The following is a 7,404-nucleotide window of genomic DNA, read 5'->3' on the forward strand; positions in this document are numbered from 1 at the left end:
CTGCACGAAATCATCAAAATTCTTACAGAAAACCGCATTTTTCGATGCAAATCGACGATTTCTCACTGATTTTCGTTGTTTTCTGGCTTGAATTCGCAAAGAAGAGCACGAAATCTACAAAATCATGACTTTTTACCAAGATTCAACGGCTGAATTGCAAGAAAACAGCAGAATTCTGCACAAAATCATCAAAATTCTTACAGAAAACCGTATATTTCGATGCAAAACGACGATTTCTCGCCGATTTTCGTTGTTTTCTGGCTTGATTTCGCAAAGAAGAGCACGAAATCTACAAAATCATGACTTTTTACTAAGATTCAACGGTTGAATTGCAAGAAAACCGCAGAATTCTGCACGAAATCATCAAAATTCTTACAGAAAACCGCATTTTTCGATGCAAATCGACGATTTCTCACCGATTTTCGTTGTTTTCTGGCTTGAATTCGCAAAGAAGAGCACGAAATCTACAAAATCATGACTTTTTACCAAGATTCAACCGCTGAATTGCAAGAAAACAGCAGAATTCTGCACGAAATCATCAAAATTCTTACAGAAAACCGCATATTTCGATGCATAACAACGATTTCTCGCCGATTTTAATTCGCAAAGAAGAGCACGAAATCTACAAAATCATCACTTTTTACCAAGATTCTACGGCTGAATTGCAAGAAAACAGCAGAATTCTGCACGAAATCATCAAAATTCTTACAGAAAACCGCATATTTCGATGCAAAACGACGATTTCTCGCCGATTTTCGTTGTTTTCTGGCTTGAATTCGCAAAGAAGAGCACGAAATCTACAAAATCATGACTTTTTACTTAGATTCAACGGCTGAATTGCAAGAAAACCGCAGAATTCTGCACGAAATCATCAAAATTCTTACAGAAAACCGCATTTTTCGATGCAAATCGATTATTTCTCACCGATTTTCGTTGTTTTCTGGCTTGAATTCGCAAAGAAGAGCACGTAATCTACAAAATCATGACTTTTTACCAAGATTCAACGGCTGAATTGCAAGAAAACAGCAGAATTCTGCACAAAATCATCAAAATTCTTACAGAAAACCGCATATTTCGATGCAAAACAACGATTTCTCGCCGATTTTCGTTGTTTTCTGGCTTGAATTCGCAAAGAAGAGCACGAAATCTACAAAATCATGACTTTTTACCAAGATTCAACGGCTGAATTGCAAGAAAACAGCAGAATTCTGCACGAAAACATCAAAATTCTTACAGAAAACCGCATATTTCGATGCAAAACAACGATTTCTCGCCGATTTTCGTTGTTTTCTAGCTTGAATTCGCAAAGAAGAGCGCGAAATCTACAAAATCATCACTTTTTAACAAGATTCTACGGCTGAATTGCAAGAAAACAGCAGAATTCTGCACGAAATCATCAATATTCTTACAGAAAACCGCATATTTCGATGCAAAACGACGATTTCTCGCCGATTTTCGTTGTTTTCTGGCTTGAATTCGCAAAGAAGAGCACGAGATCTACAAAATCATGACTTTTTACCAAGATTCAACGGCTGAATTGCAAGAAAACAGCAGAATTCTGCCCCAAATCATCAAAATTCTTAGAGAAAACTGCATATTTCGATGCAAAACAACGATTTCTCGCCGATTTTCGTTGTTTTCTATCTTGAATTCGCCAAGAAGAGCACGAAATCTACAAAATCATGACTTTTTACCTAGATTCAACGGCTGAATTGCAAGAAAACAGCAGAATTCTGCACGAAATCATCAAAATTCTTACAGAAAACCGCATATTTCGATGCAAAACAACGATTTCTCGCCGATTTTCGTTGTTTTCTATCTTGAATTCGCCAAGAAGAGCACGAAATCTATAAAATCATGACTTTTTACCTAGATTCAACGGCTGAATTGCAAGAAAACAGCAGAATTCTGCACGAAATCATCAAAATTCTTACAGAAAACCGCATATTTCGATGCAAAACGACGATTTCTCGCCGATTTTCGTTGTTTTCTCGCTTGAATTCGCAAAGAAGAGCACGAAATCTACAAAATCATGACTTTTTACCAAGATTCAACGGCTGAATTGCAAGAAAACAGCAGAATTCTGCACGAAATCATCAAAATTCTTACAGAAAACCGCATATTTCGATGCAAAACGACGATTTCTCGCCGATTTTCGTTGTTTTCTGGCATGAATTTGCAAAGAAGAGCACGAAATCTACAAAATCATGACTTTTTACCAAGATTCAACGGCTGAATTGCAAGAAAACAGCAGAATTCTGCACGAAATCATCAAAATTCTTAGAGAAAACCGCATATTTCGATGCAAGACGACGATTTCTCGCTGATTTTCGTTGTTTTCTATCTTGAATTCGCAAAGAAGAGCACGAAATCTACAATATCATGACTTTTTACCAAGATTCAACGGCTGAATTGCAAGTAAACAGCAGAATTCTGCACGAAATCGTCAAAATTCTTAGAGAAAACCGCATATTTCGATGCAAAACGACGATTTCTCGCCGATTTTCGTTGTTTTCTGGCTTGAATTCGCACAGAGGAGCACGAAATCTACAAAATCATCACTTTTTACCAAGATTCAACGGCTGAATTGCAAGAAAACAGCAGAATTCTGCACGAAATCATCAAAATTCTTAGAGAAAACCGCATATTTCGATGCAAGACGACGATTTCTCGCTGATTTTCGTTGTTTTCTATCTTGAATTCGCAAAGAAGAGCACGAAATCTACAATATCATGACTTTTTACCAAGATTCAACGGCTGAATTGCAAGAAAACAGCAGAATTCTGCACGAAATCATCAAAATTCTTACAGAAAACCGCATATTTCGATGCAAAACGACGATTTCTCGCCGATTTTCGTTGTTTTCTGGCATGAATTTGCAAAGAAGAGCACGAAATCTACAAAATCATGACTTTTTACCAAGATTCAACGGCTGAATTGCAAGAAAACAGCAGAATTCTGCACGAAATCATCAAAATTCTTAGAGAAAACCGCATATTTCGATGCAAGACGACGATTTCTCGCCGATTTTCGTTGTTTTCTAGCTTGAATTCGCAAAGAAGAGCACGAAATCTACAAAATCATCACTTTTTAACAAGATTCTACGGCTGAATTGCAAGAAAACAGCAGAATTCTGCACGAAATCATCAATATTCTTACAGAAAACCGCATATTTCGATGCAAAACGACGATTTCTCGCCGATTTTCGTTGTTTTCTGGCATGAATTTGCAAAGAAGAGCACGAAATCTACAAAATCATGACTTTTTACCAAGATTCAACGGCTGAATTGCAAGAAAACAGCAGAATTCTGCACGAAATTATCAAAATTCTTAGAGAAAACCGCATATTTCGATGCAAGACGACGATTTCTCGCTGATTTTCGTTGTTTTCTATCTTGAATTCGCAAAGAAGAGCACGAAATCTACAATATCATGACTTTTTACCAAGATTCAACGGCTGAATTGCAAGTAAACAGCAGAATTCTGCACGAAATCGTCAAAATTCTTAGAGAAAACCGCATATTTCGATGCAAAACGACGATTTCTCGCCGATTTTCGTTGTTTTCTGGCTTGAATTCGCAAAGAAGAGCACGAAATCTACAAAATCATGACTTTTTACTAAGATTCAACGGCTGAATTGCAAGAAAACCGCAGAATTCTGCACGAAATCATCAAAATTCTTACAGAAAACCGCATTTTTCGATGCAAATCGACGATTTCTCACCGACTTTCGTTGTTTTCTGGCTTGAATTCGCAAAGAAGAGCACGAAATCTACAAAATCATAACTTTTTACCAAGATTCAACGGCTGAATTGCAAGAAAACAGCAGAATTCTGCACAAAATCATCAAAATTCTTACAGAAAACCGTATATTTCGATGCAAAACGACGATTTTTCGCCGATTTTCGTTGTTTTCTGGCTTGATTTCGCAAAGAAGAGCACGAAATCTACAAAATCATGACTTTTTACTAAGATTCAACGGCTGAATTGCAAGAAAACCGCAAAATTCTGCACGAAATCATCAAAATTCTTACAGAAAACCGCATTTTTCGATGCAAATCGACGATTTCTCATCGATTTTAGTTGTTTTCTGGCTTGAATTCGCAAAGAAGAGCACGAAATCTACAAAATCATGACTTTTTACCAAGATTCAACCGCTGAATTGCAAGAAAACAGCAGAATTCTGCACGAAATCATCAAAATTCTTACAGAAAACCGCATATTTCGATGCAAAACAACGATTTCTCGCCGATTTTCGTTGTTTTCTGGCTTGAATTCGCAAAGAAGAGCACGAAATCTACAAAATCATCACTTTTTACCAAGATTCTACGGCTGAATTGCAAGAAAAACAGCAGAATTCTGCACGAAATCATCAAAATTCTTACAGAAAACCGCATATTTCGATGCAAAACGACGATTTCTCGCCGATTTTCGTTGTTTTCTGGCTTGAATTTGCAAAGAAGAGCACGAAATCTACAAAATCATGACTTTTTACTAAGATTCAACGGCTGAATTGCAAGAAAACCGCAGAATTCTGCACGAAATCATCAAAATTCTTACAGAAAACCGCATTTTTCGATGCAAATCGAAGATTTCTCACCGATTTTCGTTGTTTTCTGGCTTGAATTCGCAAAGAAAAGCACGAAATCTACAAAATCATGACTTTTTACCAAGATTCAACGGCTGAATTGCAAGGAAACAGCAGAATTCTGCACAAAATCATCAAAATTCTTACAGAAAACCGCATATTTCGATGCAAAACGACGATTTCTCCCCGATTTTCGTTGTTTTCTGGCTTGAATTCGCAAAGAAAAGCACGAAATCTACAAAATCATCACTTTTTACCAAGATTCAACGGCTGAATTGCAAGAAAACAGTAGAATTCTGCACGAAATCATCAAAATTCTTAAAGAAAACCGCATATTTCGATGCAAAACAACGATTTCTCGCCGATTTTCGTTGTTTTCTGGCTTGAATTCGCAAAGAAGAGCACGAAATCTACAAAATCATGACTTTTTAGCAAGATTCAACGGCTGAATTGCAAGTAAACAGCAGAATTCTGCACGAAATCGTCAAAATTCTTACAGAAAACCGCATATTTCGATGCAAAACGACGATTTCTCCCCGATTTTCGTTGTTTTCTGGCTTGAATTCGCAAAGAAAAGCACGAAATCTACAAAATCATCACTTTTTACCAAGATTCTACGGCTGAATTGCAAGAAAACAGCAGAATTCTGCACGAAATCATCAAAATTCTTACAGAAAACCGCATTTTTCGATGCAAATCGACGATTTCTCACCGATTTTAGTTGTTTTCTGGCTTGAATTCGCAAAGAAGAGCACGAAATCTACAAAATCATGACTTTTTACCAAGATTCAACGGCTGAATTGCAAGAAAACAGCAGAATTCTGCACAAAATCATCAAAATTCTTACAGAAAACCGCATATTTCGATGCAAAACAACGATTTCTCGCCGATTTTCGTTGTTTTCTGGCTTGAATTCGCAAAGAAGAGCACGAAATCTACAAAATCATCACTTTTTAACAAGATTCTACGGCTGAATTGCAAGAAAACAGCAGAATTCAGCACGAATTCATCAATATTCTTACAGAAAACCGCATATTTCGATGCAAAACGACGATTTCTCGCCGATTTTCGTTGTTTTCTGGCTTGAATTCGCAAAGAAGAGCACGAAATCTACAAAATCATGACTTTTTACCAAGATTCAACGGCTGAATTGCAAGAAAACAGCAGAATTCTGCCCGAAATCATCAAAATTCTTAGAGAAAACTGCATATTTCGATGCAAAACAACGATTTCTCGCCGATTTTCGTTGTTCTCTATCTTGAATTCGCCAAGAAGAGCACGAAATCTACAAAATCATGACTTTTTACCTAGATTCAACGGCTGAATTGCAAGAAAACAGCAGAATTCTGCACGAAATCTTCAAAATTCTTACAGAAAACCGCATATTTCGATGCAAAACAACGATTTCTCGCCGATTTTCGTTGTTTTCTATCTTGAATTCGCCAAGAAGAGCACGAAATCTATAAAATCATGACTTTTTACCTAGATTCAACGGCTGAATTGCAAGAAAACAGCAGAATTATGCACGAAATCATCAAAATTCTTACAGAAAACCGCATATTTCGATGCAAAACGACGATTTCTCGCCGATTTTCGTTGTTTTCTCGCTTGAATTCGCAAAGAAGAGCACGAAATCTACAAAATCATGACTTTTTACCAAGATTCAACGGCTGAATTGCAAGAAAACAGCAGAATTCTGCACGAAATCATCAAAATTCTTACAGAAAACCGCATATTTCGATGCAAAACGACGATTTCTCGCCGATTTTCGTTGTTTTCTGGCATGAATTTGCAAAGAAGAGCACGAAATCTACATAATCATGACTTTTTACCAAGATTCAACGGCTGAATTGCAAGAAAACAGCAGAATTCTGCACGAAATCGTCAAAATTCTTAGAGAAAACCGCATATTTCGATGCAAAACGACGATTTCTCGCCGATTTTCGTTGTTTTCTGGCTTGAATTCGCACAGAAGAGCACGAAATCTACAAAATCATTACTTTTTACCAAGATTCAACGGCTGAATTGCAAGAAAACAGCAGAATTCTGCACGAAATCATCAAAATTCTTACATAAAACCGCATTTTTCGATGCAAATCGACGATTTCTCACCGATTTTCGTTGTTTTCTGGCTTGAATTCGCAAAGAAGAGCACGAAATCTTCAAAATCATGACTTTTTACCAAGATTCAACGCCTGAATTGCAAGAAAACAGCAGAATTCTGCACGAAATCATCAAAATTCTTACAGAAAACCGCATATTTCGATGCAAAACGACGATTTCTCGCCGATTTTCGTTGTTTTCTGGCTTGAATTCGCAAAGAAGAGCACGAAATCTACAAAATCATGACTTTTTACTAAGATTCAACGGCTGAATTGCAAGAAAACCGCAGAATTCTGCACGAAATCATCAAAATTCTTACAGAAAACCGCATTTTTCGATGCAAATCGACGATTTCTCACCGATTTTCGTTGTTTTCTGGCTTGAATTCGCAAAGAAGAGCACGAAATCTACAAAATCATGACTTTTTACCAAGATTCAACGGCTGAATTGCAAGAAAACAGCAGAATTCTGAACAAAATCATCAAAATTCTTACAGAAAACCGTATATTTCGATGCAAAACGACGATTTCTCGCCGATTTTCGTTGTTTTCTGGCTTGATTTCGCATAGAAGAGCACGAAATCTACAAAATCATGACTTTTTACTAAGATTCAACGGCTGAATTGCAAGAAAACCGCAGAATTCTGCACGAAATCATCAAAATTCTTACAGAAAACCGCATATTTAGATGCAAAACGACGATTTCTCGCCGAT

Source organism: Gnatocerus cornutus, unplaced genomic scaffold (genome assembly GCF_029298725.1).
Source record: "Gnatocerus cornutus isolate USDA-ARS CGAHR unplaced genomic scaffold, icGnaCorn1.1 ctg00000064.1, whole genome shotgun sequence".
NCBI classification, from domain to species: Eukaryota; Metazoa; Arthropoda; class Insecta; order Coleoptera; family Tenebrionidae; genus Gnatocerus; species Gnatocerus cornutus.